We start from the raw sequence: 20,889 nt of genomic DNA on the forward strand, positions 1-20,889 counted from the left end.
GAGGAGGACTTTGGCCTTACTCTAGAAGTGGAGGTGGGTTGGGGGCACACACAGCTGCTGCTGGGAGGGGTGTGAACAAGACTTGGCCTTGAGGAAAGTGGATTTGGATTGGACACCTGGTCCTGCTGAATGTGAGGGGAGTTTGATGGGTATCCAGGGTCTTAAAAAATGGCCAAACCTTGTGACCCAGTATTGCTGCTTCTAGGAACTTGTTACAAGAAAATAAACAAGTAGGCAATGAGGGCCCATCGCTGTGTGGCTTATAATAGGGGAATCTGGAAATCCCAAATGCCCATCACTAGGGTCTGGCCCAATAAGCCAGTTTCTATGGAAGTTCACCAAGCTGTTAAAGTCGCTTAAGGAAACAAACCATGAGGAAATGTTCCTGAGATACTGCAAGATATTGAAAAATCAGAATTGCGGTTCTGATTTTGGGTTTGGTTTTCATTTTTGAAAAGTGGATGTGTACTGAAAACAGTCTGGAAGGAAATATACTAAAGTGCAGAAAATCTGGATGGTGGTGGGATTGTGGGTGTGATTTTTGGTTTGTACTTTTGTGTAGATTCCAAGGTGGTGGGATTTTGTTTTGTTTTGTTTTGAAGTTAGTTTTTGCTTTGAATGCTTATGATTTTTGTAAGGGAGGAGCAGCAAATTAAGTTTAATTGTTTTAAAAAGGAATGTAGGGGGCTGGCCCTGTGGCGTAGTGGTTGAGTTCGTGCACCCCGCTTCAGCAGCCTGGGGTTCGCATGGTTTGGATCCTAGGCGTGGACATACACACGGCTTCATCAAGCCATGCTGTGGCAGTGTCCCATGTGCAAAATGGAGGAAGATTGGCACAGATGTTAGCTCAGGGACAATCTTCCTCACCATAAAAAAAAAAAAAAAAAGGAATTCAGATTGGTTGTCTCCAGAAAGGGGAACTAATGGGGCTGTGTGCTGGGTTGGGAGGGGATTTAATTTTATAGCACACTTTTTGGTGCCTTTTAAAGTTTGAAATATTTGAATGTATTACCTATCCCAAAAAGAACCATATAAAATTAAACAGAAAAGGGGGAGGAATTTAGTTTAGGTCCTGGTGGGTTTGGTTGGACAGAGGTGCCTGTCACACATGGTGCCTGGGGAGGGCCTGGGACCCATGGTGCTGGGCAGTCCCGTGAGGAATGACGCAGGGCCCCCACCCAGGGTGGGGCTGCTCACCAGGCCAGGCAGACTCACGTCACAGTCCTCGTGACTAGCTGGGCAGAGGTGCACTAGCCTTGGGTGTCAGATCCTGCCTGGGGGCCCAGCTGGTGTTCAGCCCCATGGAGGAGACACTGCCAGCCTCTGAGAAGTTTACAGCCGAGAGTCCCACACAGGAGCCCCGATAGGAGCAACAGCAAGAAAGGCAGTCGCCACCAGTTGAGCACTTACTGCCCGCTGAGCGCAGAGGTGCTGCCTGTGTGCCCGGCAGCTTTAAAGGCACTATCTCCATGGTGTGTATCATGCCTGTGAGGTAAGTAGAGAGGCCAAGTCCATCTCCAAGTACACAGCCAGAAAGTGGCTCCAAGGTCATGTTTTCTCTTCTGTGAGACAAATGGCTCTGGAAGCTCAGGCGTGGACACAGCCTAGGGCTGAGCCACAGGAGCCTGAAGCTTGAGGTAAACCATGGGTGGACTCGCCTTAGTCCAGGTCTTCAAGGCCAAAGAAAAGTAGAAAATGGAGACCCTAACTGAGCCAAGTGACCCCCCCACACACACCTGAGTTCACCCAGTCATGGTCTGAAAGGGCCGTTAAGAGAAGACGGAGAAGGAGACCAGCCCAGAAGGGTAAGGGCCTTGCCTGTGGCCACACAGCACGTCAGCATAGACGAGGGACTGGAAGCCAGGTCCCCTAACCCCCACCTGCGTGCAGGGGCCCTCTTTCATTCCATGGTGTTATAGCCACCTCCCATTTCTAACTTCTCCCCTTATTCCAGGCACCAAGAAATATCTCATTGGGTATGCCCTTGCTCGGGGTCTTCGGTGGCTCCCAATTGAAAGGGGGTGGACGGGGAGAGGCAGGGTCAGGCCTGACACTGAGGCCTCCGTGGTCCACCCTTGTTATTACCTTTTCACCTTCATTCCCCCAACACCTTACCCCAGCCAGGCCAGAATCCTCTCTTCTCCCACCCCCACCTCACACCCACTTCACACTTCCATACCTTTGCCTGTGCTGCTGCTTTCTCCTGAAATGCCTTCCCCCTGCCCCCACTCCACCTAGCCAAGTCCACTGAGCTCCTCTTCCAGGAAGCCTCCCTGATCATCCCCATCTGTGTGGCCTGCCCCAGCTCTGAGCTCTGGGTCAGGCTGTCCTGTTCCTGTGGACCTTAGGCCACCAATTAGACCCTAAGTTCCTTGAGGGCAGGGCCTACTAATTAGATCTACAGTGGCTATTTTCAAAATAAAAATCGGAACTTGTGCTCTGACCAGGATGTATTTCTGCTTTGTTATATACATTTGTATGAGCAGTCTTCAAAAGTCTAAAACACGGGTATCCAACATGCAGCATACACGCAGAAACTCCCTGACAGCACCCTGCCAAGCCCAGAGCTGGCTCAGAATCCTCATAATGTGACAGGCAGCTGCTGCCACCTGGATTTGGCCTGTGAGAAACCTCTGTGCCATCTGGAATGGGCACGCCATGAGGGTGGGGCCTTGTCGGTGGGGATCTTATCCCTAAGGTCTAGCACCATGCCTAGCACACGGTCGGCTCTCATTAAATATTTATTGAATGAATAAATGCCCCTCCAAGAAAAGTCACTCATAGTTATAAACTGAAAGGCTCACTCCTGTTTAAAAGATGGGCTGGGCTGGGCTATCAGTCTGAGCTACAGTTTCCACATCTACAAGCCTGCTTTACAGGCTTGTCCTGATGATTAAATGGTTTCATCATGTACAGTGCCTGGGACACTACTGGCACTCAATAGATGTAAGTTTCTGACGTCCTCTTGGAATCAGTCCAGCTACAAGTTACAGAAGCACAAGTCATCTGTTCAAGTGAAAATGGAGATGCCCTTCCTGGAAGAAGCGGGGATGGTTGCTGGGTGGGGAGCTGCACCAGCTGTGCACTCCTGCCCTCTGTGTGGAATCTGGCTGTGGCAAAACCCAGGTCCATTGTCATGTGGCAAAACCCACGTCACCGCAGCTGCCTCCACACTACTGAATGATGACAACAGGGGGAGCTCCTGCTGGGCACGGGGCATAACCCCGTCTCAGCTGTCCTTCACAGCACAATTCAGAGAGTGAAGCACCTTGCCCAAGGCCACACAGCCCAGTGGTAAGGCCAGGCCTGTGCTGAGAACGGAACGGAGCCGCCTGAACTCCAGGAGTCTCCCATCCCCACAGCTGAGTCATAGATTTCCCAGGTGGCAGCTGGGGGTCCTAGTGAGTCAGGGACCCGTCTCTGGCTGATGTCCCCCACTCCCTCACACTTGTCCCCCACGTATTCCCACCCAGCGCCTCAGCCTTTGACTGGAAGCATGGACGCCAGCTGGAGACCCTCACCTCTAACGTCCTCAGGATACCCCAAAGTGATATCCTGAAGGGGGCACAGCTTATTGCATGGGCTGTGGAATCCAGCCTGCCTGGACTCAAATCCCTACTTTTAGGCCATGTGACCTTGGGCAAGCCAATTTACCTCTCTGGGCCTCAGTTTCCTCACCTGTGAGATGGGGATAATGACTTCACTTTGTGTTTATTAGCACAAAGTACTCGCACAGAGCCTGGCTCATGAGAAGTGCTAACTAAATTTGAACTATTTTAATACCCACGTTACTAGATGATTGCGTTATCCAAGTGAGAAAAATGTATCCATTGCTCTTCTAGATGTGATTGAAGGTCAAACACAGAAATTACCTGCATCCTTTCTGGAACACAAGTCCAGGTTGGACTCTTCCTGAGACGGTTACTATAGAAACTTCCAGTGAGAGAGAAGCTAATGTCTTGAGAGACCCCACTCCTTCCCCTTGGATCCTCTATTTCTCCAAGTGCAGTGGCCCCAGGCCCCTGCAGCAGAGACCTCTGGGCAGGGGACACTTGTTAAAAATACAGATCCCAGGGGCCCACCCAGCCTTGCTGCGTCTGACTCTGGGAGTGGGTCCAGGAATGGGCATGACTTACCTTGCCAGGTGATTCTGATGCAAATTACAACCATTGTCTTGCCCCTCCTTCCTGACTCAGTTTCTTCTCACATCCAATGCCTACAATGTGTTAGGCAAGGGGCAAAGGGCTTTCCATCGCTCACCTCTTTTTAACCCCAAAACATACACAAAGTGACAGTTGGGGTGCTGTGACATAAGGAAACTGAGAGGTGTGCTGTGGGCCCAAGATCACACACGTGGTAGGTCGTGGAACTGGGATTCAAACCCAGAACATGACTGCATTCCCCTTGCAAATGTGCACTCTCCCATAAACGCGGCTTGTGCCACCCTCATTACTCTGGGCCTGGGTCTAATTTTGTAATTTCCTGGTGGAAGCTGCTCGCTCCAGCCAGCTCCTTGGCTAGAGGCACAGGAGGAGCATCTAAATACACAGGCAACTTGGGGGAGGAGAAGGTCAGCAGTTCAGAGAATAGCCTTAAAAGGGAGTGTCAGCCTTCGGGCCTAGGGAGGGGAGTCAGTGGGGTTTGTGGTCGCCGTCAGCAGAAACCAGCTGTGGGTTACTTAAGCAGGAAAGGAACTTATTAAAGGCCACTAGAAAGCCCACAGTCTCTAGGAGGCAGAACCAGAGAAGCTAGCTTAGAGGTCTCGTGGCCCAGATCACCCCTCAGCCCCCCACCATGGGGCACCAACATGGCAGCCCGTCCTGCTGACACCCAGTCTTGGTCAGTCCCTGCAGAACCTCTGTCCCTAATGACCCTAGACACTGGATGTAGGCACCATCAGAATAGGTCTGGGTGCTCCTGCCTACTTGGGTCAGAGATGCCCCCGTGGGAAAGGGCTAGGGGTGTGTGATTCGTGGAGCCTGGGTCATGTGCCCAGGCCCTCACTGCAAAGCATGCTGGTAAATTGAGGCTGCTCTATTGGAAGCATCATTAGGTGGAGGATTCACCAGACAAGGGAAGAGGTTCAAAACCAGGGCAGCCAGTAAGAATGCAAAAGTCCACTAACACCAAGAATGGGTGGTGGAAGACGAACCAGGTATTGGGGGCCTACTGTGAGCCAGGCACTGCACCAGGCAGTTCACATCCGTTAGCTTCAATCCCTGTTTACAGGAAGAGTGCCCAGTTTACAGAGGAGAAGGCTCAGGCCCGGGGTCACAAGGTGTGTGAGTGGTGGGTCACGCTGTTGAACCCAAGTCCATCGGACACCTGAGTCAGGGCTCATAACCACCAGAAAATACGTCACTCCAGGGGCCGGGGGAATGGAACAGTCACCGTCTCAAGGCTTCAGTAGCCATGGCAGAGGGAACGAGGGTCTCCACCTGGCAATTAAATGTTCCAACCTGAGATGACAAATGCCACTTCTACTCTCACCTTATTGGCCAGGGCTAGTCACATGACCCCACCCAATCACAAGGGGGCAAGGAAGTGCCATCCCACCACATGCCTGGAGGGCAGAGCGTGGGAAATAACATGGAGAATGACATTAAGGACGACCTCAGGCCTCTGTTGGGGTGTCTGCCAGGCAGTTGTGATCACCTGTGCAGGGCCAGAGCAAGCAGCTGTGTCCCACGGGGGCTGCATTGAGCCCAGCTGGGACCTACCTGGGGCTGAGGGGGCTGAAGAGAAGGAAAGACATCTGACATTCCAGAGCCTGGGGCTGTGAGCCAGACAGCCCTACCTTCCAATCCAGCCAGGAGCCTCGGTTTCCACTTCTGTTACATCCAGACAGGATTTCCTGACCTGCAGAATTTTAGTGAAGATTAACTGAACTGTATGAGTAACATGGGGACACGTTTATACTCCCAGCACTTCCACGGAAGGAGATACTTTTTGGTGGAAGACTCTTTGCCCTACTGAGCCCTTTGATGCATTTGGGTGAGCAAATCTGAGAGCAGGAGCTTGGCAAAGAGGGGCTTGGGGGAGGCAGGCTGAAGGGGGCTTATTTTAAGACTGTGCTTACAAAAGCACAATATATTCCTAAGATGTCTTTGGGGGTGACTGTTTGTTTGGGATGGTTTTGGGGAGTTGATGGAGATTATGGGGGCATCCAAGCCCTCCACAACCGTCCCCGTTGAAACTGGGAACAGACCAACTGTTCTGTACAACAGAGAGAGAAGACTTGGGGGTTCCTGTGGCAGTCCACAGAGGGGAGAGGAAGAAGAGAGGGAGCAAGAGAAGGCAGGCAGTGTGAGGGACAGAGGTGGGCAGGTACGGTGACCTTCAGGGAACGTCCCCTGGGAGCGTGAAGGTGCAGGAGGTGCTCTTAGAAGAGAGTGAGGCTTTGAATCTGTTGCCTTGCTGTGCTATAAGCCCCCGGTCCTTCTCACTCCTCAAATCTTGCGTAAACTCCCTCTGCTGACGGGAGGTTCACTCCCACACGATGGGCACTCAACATGCTGCCCGGTCTCCTCCACGTTGTGTCAAACCCAACCTGTGGCCACAGAGGCCCTCTCTGCTTCCCTGGGGCCGACGCGGGGGCCGGGAGAAATCACGTCAAACGCCAGGTCCTGGTCTGGCCTGGTGTGAGGGACGTGCTGCTAAGGCTTGGATTTTACTCTTCAGAAGCCTCAAAAAGCCAGCCCCAGTCTGGTGGCACAGTTCCTCTTCTGAGCAGAGAACTGGGGGAGAGGGCGGCAGAAAGACAAGAGAGAGAAACACCCTGAGAGCAGGAGTTATCTCCTTAATCTCTGTAGGCATACCAATTTGCAGATAAGACAAACTGAGCCCTGGAGAGGTCAAACAACTTTCCCATAGTAACCCAGCCAACCAGTGATACAGCCAGGGTGAGGAGTCACTCCTGCCTTCCTACTGCCATCAGGAGAGGGAAACGGGGGCACAGAGAGGGGGAAGGCCTTGCCCCAAGTCACACAGCAATTCAGTAGCAGAGCCAGGATGCAAGGACTCCGGATCCTGGTCTCTTCCGGCTGCCAGTCTGGGAAAGCTGCCCAGCTCTTTCACCCACTTTTTCCTTGTGCTGAGGGAGAGAAAGGATGATCTGACAAATCCACTGAGGCCAGACACTGGGGCTGAACCGGTCCCCCTTGCACCCTGGCTGGAAGCGGCATTCTGAAAGCTGCCCCGAGGGAGACAATGCCTGTGAGGACAGACGTGCTCATGGGGGCAGCCAGGCCTGGTGCTCGGCCGCGTGCACGCGTGCGCTCACCGCCCCTCGGGCGGCCCTGTGAGGTGGGCGTCTCCGCTGTCCTCTCTCTCCCGGGAGGCGACTGAGGCGAGAAGGACCGAGGCCCAGGTCTCCCAGTCCGGGGCTTGCACCCCCCGGCGGGCGGGGGCGCGGAGGGGCCTGGCTGAGCGCCCGGAGCGGCGGCGTCGGGGAGGGCGCCAGGGCCGACGCTTTCCGGGCCGGGCTGGAGCCGCTCCCGCCGGGTTCCCGGAGCGGGGCCGAACAGGAAGGCGGGAACAATGGGCAGCCGGCGGCGGCGGGGAGCTCGGGTTCCGGAGCGGGGGTGGGGCCGGCTCGGGCCCGCCACCACCAGCGGCGTGGGAACAAGGACCTTGCGCAGGAGACTCAGTAGGTTAACGACCAACAGCGTGTGAGCGCCTACTGTTGCCAGGACCTGCGTTAAGCGCTCTAGATGGATTATCTCAGGGAACCCTCACCGTGACCCTATTATTAGCCCCATTTTACAGATGAAGAAATTGAGGCACAGAGTTTAAGTAAAATGTCCAAGGTAAGAGGTGAAAGCAAGATTTGAATCCAGGTAGTCTGGCTCCAGATCCTCTGCTCTTACCCACCGTACATTTTGCACACACATATATTCGTGCTACGTATGCTTTCTCGTACTTTTCCTTTTTCACTTATATCATCGACAGCTTTCTGTGTCATAAATCTAGTCCTCAGTTATCATCCTTGTTAAAAGTCCTAACCTGCTGGGACGGTCTTGTCCGTGCGCCCCGCCCCGCCCCGCCCCTCGTGTCTTTCCCACCGCTGTGGCCTGGATTTCCACCGCTGGTGCCCGGCATTGAGTTAAGGGTGGCTCCCCTGATCTAAGCTGGTGGTAGCAATGGTGGCACCAAGGGGCGGGCTGGGGCGTGCTTAAGCCCCTCCTCATCTCCATCAGAAGCCCTTCTACCACCCAAGTAGAGGCACCCTCTAGATGAAATGGCAGGTTTATTATGCAAGCGAAGCTTTAAGACAGGCCCCCCTCCCAGGTCCAACCAGATTGCTGCACCCAAGCCCCTCCCTCCCACAGAGGCTTTCCGGAGACAGCCTGGCTGGGTTAACGCTTGAGTCTTCCGGCTTCGAACACAAGGTGTGGACACACTGCGGTTTCTTAGGGTCCGGTCGGGTGGGGATCTGGAGCCCAGGCCGCAGAAGACACAGGGCGGTGGCGGCTCCAGCCTCTCCAGAAGGGATGCGGCCGCTGGAGCTGGTAGAGGCGCTGGCCTGGGGCTGCTCTGATGCATTTTCTGTAAGATCAAGGCCTCGGATTGGCGCCATCAACGACTGGGAAGGCCTATGGGAATCTAGGGCACCTCTTACCCCTCTCTGTTCCATCTGAGACAGACTGGGAGACCCCAGTGCCGTGAGGGTGGGGGGGAGCCTTGTTCAAGACACTCCACTCTAGCTGCTGGGAGAAAGCCCTTTCCCCAGGAGAGGCTGGTGGGGCTTCTCCTCCAAGAGCGATGAACCAGCTGGAGGCCCCCCTTCCAGAGCCCACTTTGGCCCTCACAAGGCCAGCTGGGAGCACCGGATGAGGAACCAAGATACCTGAGATTTGTGTTCTGGGTTCATCCCCACCTGTGGGCTGCAGTCTGGCCTTGGACCAGTCGTTCTCCCTCTCTGAGCCTCAAGCTTCCATGCCTACCACACCCTGGACCTCCAAGGGCTCTTCTTGCTCTGACAACTGGTTTCCTTTCTGGGGTTACCTGAGCTGCCAGGTAGATGATCCGGTAGAAGTCACCTCTCTGAACCTTCTTTTCACCATCAATTTTCTTCCAAGGATGGCTGATAATTTGGGGTCACCCAGCTCCATTTCTCCTTCTTATGGTAGCAGGCCCCAAGTTTCCTCTGAGGAAGCCTCCCTCCTCCACCTCACCCAGGTGCAGTGGGTGGAGTTGACTCCACCGTGACTCCCAGGCGAGGAGGGTGACCAGGTGGGCAATGTCTGCTTTCCATTCCCTGAGCCTCAGATGGAGCCGTCCAGAGGGTGGTCATGTGACCCAGTTCCAGCCAACAGCAGTCAGGCTTCGGACTCGTGTGGAAGCATCAAACCTGGCAGGGTTGGAGGCTGGAGTTCTGGCAGCCATGGGGAATGGAACCCTTGCAGAGAAGGCAGAGCTGGGGGCTGAGAGATCAGGGCCTGCTGGTATAGCTTAATCCCTCCAATCCAGTCGGGCCTGAAGCCAACTGCCTACCCTTAGGCTTTTCAGGTCCAAGAGCCAATATAATGCCTTTTTCACTTAAGTTAGTTTGAAGTGGGTTTTCTGTTGTTCACAACCAGAAGAATCTTGACTGTTTTGTTGGATTTACTTGATTCTATGACACAATCAATTGTAAGATGATTTTTTAAAGAAACATATCTATTTAATAATAGCTTTTTCATGAAAAAAGAAGCATATCAGGTGTGCCCTTTAAAAAACTGACAAGAGTATGTTTTTATTTATAAAATTGCACATCAGTTTCCTTTGGTGATTTGATCAGAGTTCTTCATATTTTGAGTCTAAACTTTCTTTGGGTCAACTCGGCAATTTTTACTTCTTCTAATTGCATTGCCTGGCTGGTGATAGCCCTCGTACACGTGATAATCTTTTATTTCCATGTGATATCATTTTAGAAGTCATTTTAAGTGATAATTAGGGATCCAGTCTGGTAAAATTCCATCAGGCTTGCTCACGGCCACACGAACAATTGGACCGCAGACAGTGACCACACCTGACTCCCCCTCCGCCTGCTGGCTGGCATGTTCCTGGGACATCAGTTGTGGGGCACATCCTCATTCCAGAAACATTAACGTGTGTGGGGCCAGTGTGTCAGAATTAGTTATGATCACAGTTACCATTTCCTGTGGGACAGCAGGCGTTGAGCTAAGCAGGACAGAGGTATGACCTCGGGCAAGGAACACCACCGCTCTGTTTCTCAATTGCCACGTCTATAAACAAGAATCATAGTAGCTTCATAGAGTTGTTAAGATTTAATGAGAAAAATTGATGTAAAACTCTTAGAACAGTGTTGGCACAGAAGAATTGCCCGAAAAATATCAGCTGTTATTAGGTTATTTTGTTTAACTCTCACAGCTACCCTTTGAGGGCAATATGATGATCCCACTTTATGGTTTAGGACACTGAGGTCAGGCATAAGAAGTGGCATGTCCAAGGTCACTCATCTGGGAAGGAGCTGGTGGATCTGGGACTCAAAGCCAGGCCTGTGCAGTACCCAGGCTCATGTTCTTACCCATAACACCATCTGGACTTCCAGCCAGGGGGACTTAGACATGGAGCAGGGAAAAGTTATATTCACTCACCAGCGAACCTCGCTGCCCAAAACACTGTCTTAGCCTGATTCCTGGAATCTTGGGCCTTTGAAAACTCCAGAGAGGGAATACCAAGGCCCAGGGAGGGAAAGGACTCGTCCCAGGCCATATAGCCAGAGTGACAGGGCTCGGGCTGGAACCCCCGTTCACTGACTCCTCACATGGTCCTCAGGCTTCCCTGTCCTCCCCTATGGATGTCCCTCCCAGTACCTCATCCTCCAAGAAGCCCTCCCTGACCACCCCAGTCCACGCCCCTGTGCCTTGCTCTGGCAGGTTCTCACACTTGCTGGCATTTCAGACATGGACTGTGGAGTCAGGCTGATCATGGGTTTGAATCCGCCTTCTGCCACTTATTAACGGTGTAATCCTGGGTTCATTTTTCCCCCTCACCGAGCCTCAGATTCCTCACTTGTAAAATGGGCTAGAAAAGCCCATCTGATGGAGTCTATGTTAAGTTTCAGGCGAGGTCAAGGCTGACACTGAGCACAGCCTGGCACGAAGTTAGCCTTTATGCAGCAGCCATTTTCTCCCTTCCCTCACCTCTATGCAACATAATTATTGTCATCAATAATCACGAAATAAAATGAATAATAAGAATAATGGCCAGGGGCTGGCCTAGTGTTTAAGTCTGGTGTGCTCTGCTTTGGTGGCCCAGGTTTGGTTCCCAGGGGCGGACCTATACCACTCATCGGTGGCCATGCTGTGGCAGTGACCCACATACAAAACAGAAGAAGACTGGAACGGATGTTAGCTCAGGGCAAATCTTCCTCAAGCAAAAAGAGGAAGGTTGACAACAGATGTTAGCTTGGGGCGAATCTTCCTCAGGAAAAAAAGGAAGGAAGGAAGCGGGGGGAGGGAGGAAGAATATAATGGCCAGAAAAGAAATACAAATAGTGAAAATTTTCTTTTACTGGACTTTGCATAGATATAATTGTAGCAGTGAAGATAATGAATTAAACAAATACAATATTATAGTACAAAAAAAGAAAACAGTAATGAATTAATACTTTTAAGTCACATTAATGTCTTTTTTTGCAAAAAGGAAAAACAACACATTAAGAAACACTTGCGAAAGAGTGAATCCATGAGGTTCAGTGTGATTTGCACATGGAATGAGAGCGTGAGGTCACTCGAGCTCTGTTTCTGCTTCTCTCATTTTCGTCATTGCTTATTTCATATTTGCTGTTTAAATGCAGGGGTACGTGGAACACTGGATGGAGCACCAACTGTGTCTGCGGTTGAGTTGAACAGTTCCAAATTGTTACCCAACTTGAAACAAACGCCTGTAGTTGAGTCTGGGTGTGTTGGGAGCCAAGAGTATGATGCAGTTGTCTGGATTAACTTCCACGTAGAACGCAGTGTTTATTACAGGAAAAGTTGTTTTAAAATGTGCTAATACCATGTTGTTAAAACTTGACAGTAACCACAGTGATTGTTTGGAATTTAGACTAACGAAAGATTTTTACCGGGAGGAGTGATTTAATCACTGACTTCAGTTAGAATTGCCAGCGCAGAGTGATAAAAAGCAGGCCGACTTTTAGTGGTTTCATTCTTGCTTTTGAACTCTCTGCAGACAACGCCCCCCTCACTGCCTGCACTGGGTGGACCTCCCTCTGCCCACCCTCGCTCCTCCGTTGTGTTCATTTCATGGTAAGGGTCGTTTTGATGATCATAACAAGATGTTACCATTGGGCATCCCCCAAAATGGGTGAATGAGTGGGTGAGAAAGGGAGCCCAGAATAGGGAGCCACTGCTTCTGAGTCCTAGGACTAACTCAGTTATCACATGCTGCGTGTCTTTGGGAAAGTCACACCCTCTCTGTGCTTCAGACGGGATGGGGCATCCTTTCCCTGCTTTACTCAGTGTGGACGATGGATCTGTCAGGCCTAGGGGCAGAAGCAAGGGACAAATACATGACTGCTCCAACCCAGGGCACCTCTCTAGGAGTCAAACCCATGCTGGTGCTGGCTGGGCCTGGCCTCCTCACCTGCTGTCATGCCTCCTGCTCCAGTGGCCTAGCTATCTATAGGCCTTTAATGCTCTGCAGGCCCTCACGTGAAGGGGCTGATCTCCAAGGCGCTGGACGCCCCCAGCTCTCGATGACTCTGCCATTGGGGTTGCCCCACTGCTGCCATGGCGCCACCTCCTTTCCCAGTCTGTACAGAAATGCCTTCCCACCATCCAGCTGTTGCAGAGGCCCCCACAGCCCCAGGCTGGGGCCCCAAATGACATCTTCTTTCAATCCTGTCACTCAGCCCTCTCCTTTCTGGTGGGCTGTGCTGCAGCTGAGGTTGGTTAAAGGGCGGCCTCATTCCCTGCCTGCAACCTCTGCTCCTTTCTCACTTTTAATCTGATGGCTGTTGGATCCATTGCCGGGCTGTGGGGACACCACACGGCCTGGGAGAGAACACACACGCTCAAGTGTACGCCCTGTCTCACAGTGATTTAGCCAAGGGTACAGACGTTATCAGAAGCAAGGTGGCCACAGGGCAAGAGCGGATGCAGAAGCTCGTGGCCCGCTTCTCCCTTTCCCCAGGTTCCCTGTGGGACCTCGCAGTTGCTGCTACTTTCTCTGAGTAGCCAGCATCCTTCCAGAGCAGAGAAAAAGGCCGAGTTACTGCTATGCCACAAAGTCTTCTATTTATCTTAGATTGAGATATAATTGACATATAACATTATATTATTTCAGGTGTACAACATGATTTGATATTTGTATATATTGTGAAATGATCACCACAATAAGTCTAGGTAACATTCATCACCACACATAGTTACAAAAATTTTTTTCTTGTGATGAGAACTTTTAAGATCTACTCTCACAGCAACTTCCAAGTACCCAGTACAATATTATGAACTGGAGTCACTGTGCTGTATATTACATCCCCAAGACTTATTTTATAGTTGGAAGTTTATATTTTTTAACCTCTTTCACTCCTTTTGCCCCCCTAACCCCACCTGTGGCAACCACCAATCTGTTCTCTGTATCCATGAGCTCAGTTTGTGTGTTTTTTGTTTTGTTTTTAGATTCCACATATAAGTGAGATCATATGGTTTTTGTCTTTCTCCGTCTGACTTATTTCACGTAGCATAATGCTCTCAAGGTTCATCCATGTTGTTGCAAATGGCAAGATTTCATTCTTTTTTATGGCCAAATAATATTCCATTGTATATATACACCACTATTTTCTTTATCCATTCATCCATCGATGGACACTTGGGTTGCTTCCATATCCTGGCTATTGTAAATAATGCTGCAATGAAGATGGGGGAGCAGATATCTTTTCGAGTTAGTGTTTTCATTTTCTTCGCATAAATACCCAGAAGTGGAATTACTGGATCATACGATAGTTCTATTTTTAATTTTTTGAGGAACCACCATACTTGTTTTCCATAGTGACTGCACCAATTTACATTCCCACTAAGAGTGCACAAGGGTTCCCTTTTCTCAACATCCTCACCAACACTTGTTATTTCTTGTCTTTTTGATAACAGCCATTCTAACATGTGTGAGGTGATATCTCATTGTGGTTTTGATTTGCATTTCCCTGATGGTTAGTAAGGTTGAGCATCTTTTCATGTGCCTGTTGGCCATCTGTATGTCTTCTTTGGAAAACTGTCTGTTCAGATCCTCTGACCATTTTTTAATTGGATTGTGGTTTTTTTTGCTATTGAGTTGTATGAGTTGTTTACATATTTTCGATATTAACTCCTTATCAGATGTATGATTTGCAAATATTTTCTCCCGTTCAGTAGGTTGCCTTTTCACTTTGTTGATGGTTTCCTTTGCTGCGCAGAAGCTTTTTAGTTTGATGTAGTCCTACTTGTTTATTTTTACTTTTGTTGCCTTTGCTTTTGCTGTCAAATTCAAAAAATCATTGCCACAACCAATGTCAAGGAGCTTACCACCTGTTTTCTTCTAGTTTTATGGTTTCACGTCTTTCGTTCAAGTCTTTGATCCGTTTTGAGTTAATTTTTGTGCATGGTGTGAGAGAGTGGTCCAGTTTCATTCTTTTACATGTAGCTGTCCAGTTTCCCGACACCATTAAATGAACTGTCCTTTCCTCATTGTATATCCTTAACTTCTCTGTCTTCTTTGCTGATATGAATTTAACGCTGTAACTTTCCCTCTAAGCCCTGCTTTTGCTACACCCTACACATTTTGATAAGTTGTATTTTCATTTTCATTTAGCTCAAAATATTTTTGAATTTCTTTTCCGACTTCTTTGCCCCATGTGTTATTTAGAAGTGTGTTGTTTAATCTCTAAATATTTTTAGATGTTCCAGCTATCTTTCTGTTATTAATTTATAGTTTAATTCCACCGTGGTTTAAGAGCAAACTTTGTATGATTTCTATTCTTTTAAATTTGTTCAGGTGTGTTTATAGGCCAACATAGGCCCAGAACGTGGTCTGTGTTGGGGAATGTTCCATGTGAGCTTTATAAGAATGTGTATCCTGCTGTTGTTAAGTATTCTATAAATGTCAATTATATCTAATTGATCATAGTGCTATTCAGTTTGACTATATCCTTACTGATTTTCGCCTGCTGGACCTGTCAACTACTGACTGAGAGGTGTTAATATCTCCACCAATAATAGTAGATTCATCTGTTTATCCTCACAGTCCTATTAGTTTTTGCCTCACGTACTTTGTTGCTCTCTTGTTTAGTGCCTACAAATTGAAGATTTTATGTCTTCTCGTAGAGTGACCTATTTGTCATTATGTGACATCCCTCATTATCTCTGATAATTTTCCTTGCTCCGAAGTCTGCTTCGTCTAAAATCAATATAGCTACCCCAGCTTTCCTGTAAAGGTATATCCCTTTACTTTTTATCTATCTGTGTCTTTATAGTTAAAGTGGGTTTCTTGTAGACAACATATAGTTGGGTCTTGTTTTTTTTAATCAACTCTGACAATGGATTTTAACTGGTCTTTTAGTTGATGTATTTAGGCCATTCACCTTTAAAGTAAATGTTGATCTAGCTGAATTAATATCTACCATGTTTGTCACTGTTTTGTATTCATTCCACTTTTTTTTTTTTTAACCTTCCCCTCTTTTTCTGACTTCTCTGGTTTTAATTTTATGATTCCATTTTCTCTCCTCTCAGCATATCAATTACTTCATTAAAAAAGTTGTTAGTGAATCCACTCACTCCACGTTGTCTGGAAATGGAAGCCCTATATTTTTTTTAAAAATCAACTTTTTGAGGCAGAATTTACATGCAATAAAATGTACCCACTCAAAATGTATATTCCCATGAGTTTTGACAACTATATGCACCCATGTAATCAATCAAAGTCAAGATAAAAAACATTTCCATCACCCCAAAAGGTTCCCTTGTGCCCCTTCCCAGTCAATTCCCTGCATCACAGGCCTCAGACAAGCCGTGATCTGATTTCTGTCCCTACAGATTATACTTGTCTTTTCTAGAGTTTCAGAAAAAGAAAATCACACAGAATGTACTCTTTGGTGAAAGTCGGCCTTCTTTTACTCAGTATAATATCTGTGACATTCATCCATATCGTTGGGTGTATCAGCAGTTCATTCCTTTTTATTGCTGAGTAGTATTCCATCACATTTTTGTCTATGCTTTCATTTGGATTGTCACCATCTTCTGCTCTTGCCTGACAGACCCCAAGAGCCAATGGACCGCAGTTGCTCCTGCCACCACCACTGCTGTGTTTCTGCTCTCAAAGGTCCTATTCTTTGATCCAAGGAAGGAAAAGTTTGATGCATCACTTACTACTTATTTCAAGGCAAGGTTAGGATAAGATTTCAGAGTGAAAGGATGGTTTCTTCTGGATTTATCTGAATTGATCTGCTTTGTCATATACTTACTAATCACATGCTCAGATCAAAGTACATGAAAGACAGTCATTCTCTTACCAGGGAATTTTAGGGGTTTGTAACCTTGGCCTTATATTGCTGTCTGTGTCTATGAGTTAGCAACAGGAGTATGGACACAGTCTTCTTCATCATATGCAAGAATAACTAGCAAATCGCAGTCCTGCATAACTCTCTCTCTCCCTCCATGCTGAATACCTGGTGGCTTGTGTGAGTTGAGTACCTCTCTGAACAGTCTTATCCACATCCTCAGGTTCTCTAAGGTTTATCTTCTGCCCAATCCATGCACTCAGATCCCTAGTGGAAGAAGTCTGTTATTCATGCCATCACTTTGTGATGGCAATTGTCAGACTAGCTAGGGGGTCATCTGACCTTGCAGATTCTCTCTTGGCTGGTTATATTTACAAAGTGGATACATGATTTCTCTGACTGTTCTCTTCACAAAATTCTACATTCAGACTGACAAATGAAGTGATAAGTGGTTTTATACAGGGAAACAAACCCAGTTTTGTCTTCTACAATGTGAGGTTGGATAGTCTTTTCAAAAAAGATGACTGAATATTTCCCATTTAGCAAGTCCTAAGATAAATAGATGGTTGCCAGGTTTCTAGTTCTATTGCTTTCTGCACTATTTATCTGTTCAGACACAAGCCTCTTTTAAAATGTGCCTAGTCGCAATTTCTTCATATACTTCAAACTAAACAACATATTGCAACAGAAGGAATGCAGTAGTTGTGAGAATTCAGCTGTCTTCTATTAAGCCAAGCATTAAAGAGATTTGCAAAAAAGAAAAATAACACCACTCTTCTAATATGTTTTGTGAAAAAATATATTTGTGCAAAATATAGCTATCAAAGAAATAACATAAGAAAAATCCCCAAACTGAAGGACACATGTTTCTGCATTAAAATGACTTTCCAAATGTCCAGAAAAGTAAATGAAAAACGAGGAGGAGATAAAAGAAAAAAAGAAGACCTACGCAACCATATTATGAAACTTCATTATGCCATCAATAAGCATAAGATCTTGAAAGCTTTCAGAGAGAAATAAAAGAGATCACATGTAAAGGAACAGAAATTAAGATGGCATCACCCTTCTCAACGACACTGGAAACTACAATGCAACAATGCCTTCATTATTAGGGAAAATAATTACCAATACAGAATAACAGTCCCAGCCAAGCTATCAACCAATTTCGAGGGCAGAGGACATGTTAGTCATGGTGTGGTGGAGTGTTACAATGGTCCCCAGGGAACCACACCTCCCTGCAGCCACACCACTTTGCCATGTGCCTTTGTTGATCCTTGCAATGAGAAAGGGAGTCTATTTCTTCATCTCCTTGAACGTGCGCTGGCCTTGTGATTTGTATGACCAACAGCATGTGGCAGAAATGACACTGTGAGTTCCACAGCCAAAGCTTTAAAGAGGCCTTGAAGCGTCTCTTCTTGTCTTCTTGGAGCTGAGACCACCACGCTGTGAAGCCTGGGCATGTCTACTGGATGGCAAGAGGCCATAGGAGAAGATGGCTGAAAGTGATACATCAAGATGCAGCAACATCATGCAAAATTCTTAAAGCAGCTTAATGTTATTTTTCATTAGATTGTCTTTTTCTTTAGAATTGTTTATATATTTAGGGTATAAGAATTTATTATATTTTGCAAACATTTTTCTCTCCATTATGGCTCAGCTTTTAACTTTATGGTATCTTTTATGATATAGAAGTTTCGTTTTGTTTTTTCATTTTTTGGTGATTACATCTATTAATAATTTCCTTTGTGTTTTTGAGGTTTTGTTTCTTGATTAAGAAGGCTCTCTCCACTCAAAGATTTACTTTAATCTTATTTTCTTTCTTTAAAAAAAACAACTGTATAAGCAATTGGTGCAATATGGTGGTAATTGTCAGAAGAGAGAGCTAAGAGTTTAAAATAGTTGTCTCTACGGAGTGGGCCGGAGCGAGAAGGGCCAGGCAGGGAAGCACTGCTTTCCTGTTGTGACTCTTTCCCTCACAGTCCAGCCTGCCAGTTACACTGATAAAGTGTATCCTGCATCTGACCACTGACTACCCTCACTTCTACCAGTCTGGTCAAGGCCTCCATCATCTCTGGCCTAAATGACCCCAACAGCCTGCTCCCTGGTGTCCTGCTTCCACCCCTGCCCCCGTTTCAGTTATCCATTGCTGTGAAATAAACCACTTCAAAACCCATTATTCAATCTCACAATTCTGTGGTTTTCCTGGGCTGGGCGAGGTGGTTCCTCTGTTCATGTGATGTTGCTGGGGCTGTGGGCCTGTGTGGGCTTGACTGGGCAGAATGTCCAGGTGGCTCTCTCAGCCTGGCTGGCAGTGGGTCCTGGCAGTTGGCTGGGTCCTCAGCTGGGACTGAGGGCTGCGGGCCTCAGTTCTCCTCCGGGGGTCCTGTGTAGCTTGAACCCAAGAGCTAGTGTTCCAAAAGGAAGCAAGTGGAAGCCGGGAGTCCTCTTAAGGCATGAGCTTGAAGTCCCAGAACATCCCTAGCACCACCTCTAAGGGTCAAAGCAGTCACGAGGCCAGCCCAGACTCAAGGGGGGTGGAGAAATCTTTAGGGGCCATCTTTGGAGAGTAGCTACCATGGTCCCCTTCAGTCAATTTTCCAGTTTCCAGAGACATCTTTTTAAAACAAATAATCACTCCCCTGCTGAAATCCACCAATGGCACCATCACGCTCACTACATCCTGTAATGTAATGCCCTGCCTCCCCTGGCCAACTCTATCCCTCACACCTCTGCTCCCCCCACACTGGTCTTACTGTTTTCCCAGCACTCCGAACTCACCACCCGAGAGCCCTTGCACTTGCTGCTCCATTAGCCTAGAACAGTTTTCCTCTAAGCCTTCACTGGGCTACTTCACTCTCCTCACTGATGTCACACTGGATACCTGACATTCTTTACTTGTTCATGTTTTGGGTCTCCACTAAAATGTAAGTTCCTTGCAGGCAGCATCTTTCTCTGTCCTATCCTGTATTCACTCCTAGCAGCTAAAACAGCTCTGATCACAGGGGTAGCAAACCTATATAAACACACTCTGTGGTTAACTGAATTTATTTCCCTAACTCTTGGGCATGTACTGCTTTGAGAAATAGATGAATTAATTCTAAAATAGGAAAAACTACAGTGGTAATTAACAGACAGATCCAATAATATTCCAGTCCTACATACCCACGGGCAAATATTTCTACCTTCCTAATAAAAGCTGACAGCTGTTTTCCTGTGTGCCATATGGGGCAGCTGCCGCCGCCAGCCCAGCCTCTGATGGGTCCGTAATCAATCTGCCCCACACACGCATGGAACTCAGGGCCTAACTCGGAGGGCCTTGGAGGAACTCATCAGACACACTCTGGGCAGAAGCCAGGGGAGTGCTGCCCTTGGCATTTTTATTTTAATCCATTTTTGGTGTCAGCTGTCTCTCATTAATTCACTGAATTTAATTAGAGGGCTGAACGAGAATCCCTAAACTATGGCTTCTTGATGGTTCCTAAGAAGCTAGTGTAGTCCAAGGTTGTCAACCGAAGTGAACTCACATTTATCCAGGAAGCAGGTGTGTGTTAAGGGCAGAATTCTTACAGACGCATATCCCACATGTGTCAAAGACAGAAATCTAAGTCCAAGATAAAATTAACCAAGTCTGTTTATTCATAAACTTGCAGCACGGGACCTCTTCTGCCATCATCTTTGTTTCAGTAGGAGTTCAAAGGTGTCAGGGAGTATGTTTTATCGAGTAAAAAAGAAATACTGTGTCTCACTGGAAAACGTTCTGTTAGGGTAGGATTTGTGGAGAGAGACCAGTTGGTATTCAGGTTCATCTGGCCATCCTCGGTTAGCTGCAAGGGGGCACGCAAGCAGTTTGGGGACATTTCAAAAGAGGAAGGGGCGGAGGGTTCTCTGTGGCCAGCCATTTCCTAGAACAAGTGGGAGTCGATGGGATGCTTTTTTGTAGTCAAACCATCATCACGGTTATTCGGTGTCTAAGCCTTAGCAGAGGTCAGATGCAGAATCAGCAAGTTTCCCTGAATCCCAGGACTGTGAATGTGACCATCATGCTTCTTAAAAATAAAAGAAACTACAGTCAGTAGCAACATAAGCCAGTTCTAGCTGGGCCCACTGGTGCCCCAGCTTCTTTAGGAAGAACCTGATTCTGTTCTGGGGTTCAGGGGGCTCTGGGATTTGGGGGAGCCTGAGCCCTTCTCCAGCACTGTGTGTGTGTGTGTGTGTGTGTGTGTGTGTGTGTGTGTGTGTGTGTGTGTCTGTCTGATTCTCTCAATCGGTTGAGATCAGTCAATTCTCCACAGCTTTAACTCAGGCCAATGAACATGAGGGAAAAGTGGGTGGGTGGGAGGGCATGTGACCAAAAAAACTTTGTTTTTTTAGGAGATCATGGAAGTGACAGCCCATTTTCTGCCATA

This window comes from Ceratotherium simum, chromosome 21, assembly GCF_057802395.1.
Source record: "Ceratotherium simum simum isolate JZ-2026a chromosome 21, ASM5780239v1, whole genome shotgun sequence".
In the NCBI taxonomy this organism is placed as follows: domain Eukaryota; kingdom Metazoa; phylum Chordata; class Mammalia; order Perissodactyla; family Rhinocerotidae; genus Ceratotherium; species Ceratotherium simum.